At 27.9% G+C, this 1,698-nt stretch overlaps 1 long non-coding RNA gene across 1 annotated transcript; it reads right to left on the reverse strand.

Moving 5' to 3' along the window:
- Positions 1 to 521: 521 nt before the first annotated feature.
- Positions 522 to 911, reverse strand: LOC125055403. The gene is made up of 2 exons (XR_007117879.1): positions 862 to 911; positions 522 to 668 (listed from the first exon to the last, which is right to left on the reverse strand). It is a non-coding gene; the product is annotated as an uncharacterized LOC125055403 (long non-coding RNA).
- Between the last annotated feature and the right edge of the window lie 787 nt (positions 912 to 1,698).

Below are 1,698 nucleotides of genomic sequence, written 5' to 3' on the forward strand. Positions count from 1 at the left end.
AATCCGTACCATGACCGCTCGACTGAACCGAAATTTGACAGTTGCGCCTTCCGACTATGACCGAATAAGCGATTCTAAAAAAGTTACTTTTTGTCCAACTTTTTTGTATCGAAATGTCCAAATAATAGTTAAGAACCTATAAATATATATAGTATACTTACATACTGTATAGTATGTATCTACTATGTCTGTTTCGGATAATTTGAGGTATTGATATTATGAGTTTAGAAAGTGTCATTATAAATTTGACTTTGATTAGTTGAGGATTATAGTGTACCTAAAAATAATTGCACTAGCTGTTCAAATAATATTCAATTAATTATTTAGGCATGTCTAACACAAACATAATTCCCCAATATATCATATTTTATAATAAATAAGCATGCCATATCAGTAGTAGATATTTATTATAATTAATTTTTTCCTCATTATGTTCATGAATTGTATGATTATCCTCTGCTTTTTGTTGTTTAAAAAAACATAGGTATTTTTCAAATTTATAATGTGTAAATAATAAGCCATTTGAAAATAATGTAATAACAGTATTTATTTAGTAGATGACTCCATCAAGATAGAAAAAGGTGTCTTCAGGCAATGTTCAATTGGATATAAACATATTATATTCATATATTTCTTTCTCTCAATTCAGCGAGTTTGTCAGGTTTAAGCTGTAAAGAAGATATAATTATTTATATTATATGAATTACTTAACGTATAAACTAAATTTTTACAATTTGAAGGAAATAATTTTTATTATGATTTTCGAGTATTTAGTAAGTTGATTTGTAATATCTTTTGCAAAGAGTTTTATCAGGAATTAACTTCGATATAAGTATCAACAAATATGTGAACAATACTTACCCCATCATATTATTTTATAAGTGAAACAATTTGTAAAACTATATTTATAAAACTGAAATTTTGTAAACACCAAAATATTGAAAGCTCCTATCAAAATTTGACGGAAACGTTTAAAAATAATAAGTGTCCACTATCATAGCACCAGAAAACTGTTGAAAATATATCAAAAGAATAGTTTTATATATTAAATAAAAATATATATTACATACATAATAGCTTATTATGATTGATGAATTATTGAAAACAATTTTTTATTTTATTTATTTTTATAGAAACATCTGTCAAAGAAAGTTTGACAGTTAAATTTCAAAACTTACATCATTCGGTCTTGCGATGCAAATACGTTTCAGCTTATAGGCGGTCATGGTACGAAAAAATGCTATTGACTTTAGGTACCTAAACTCAACTGCATCTCAACTGGATTGTTTTAAGAAAGTTCATGGTAGGCCCCCTGTACTATTAATATAATATTTTTAAGATACCTAGCAATCAACCGTTCGATAATTAAAACTTTGCCATTGTAATTAATAATGCAAGGAATAAAAAATAATACGTGTGGCACTCGGGGACTGCCGCGGTAAAACTATTGCATAGCATTTTTTTTAACTTATGCAATATAATTATTTATTTATTTTTTGCAGTATTTTTTTTATTTGATTAATTCAAGTTTTTTCGTTGATATTAATTCAATCTACCACTCTACCAGACTCAGACTAACACGCCTATCCGATCATGCTAAACCGATGTGAGACGCAGTATACGTTCTGTCCCGCTCTAACGCGTATTGGCCACACTTGTATTAGGTCATCGTGTTGGGTTTATTACGTTACGGAATTT

This window comes from Pieris napi, chromosome 13 (assembly GCF_905475465.1).
Source record: "Pieris napi chromosome 13, ilPieNapi1.2, whole genome shotgun sequence".
Lineage (NCBI taxonomy): Eukaryota > Metazoa > Arthropoda > Insecta > Lepidoptera > Pieridae > Pieris > Pieris napi.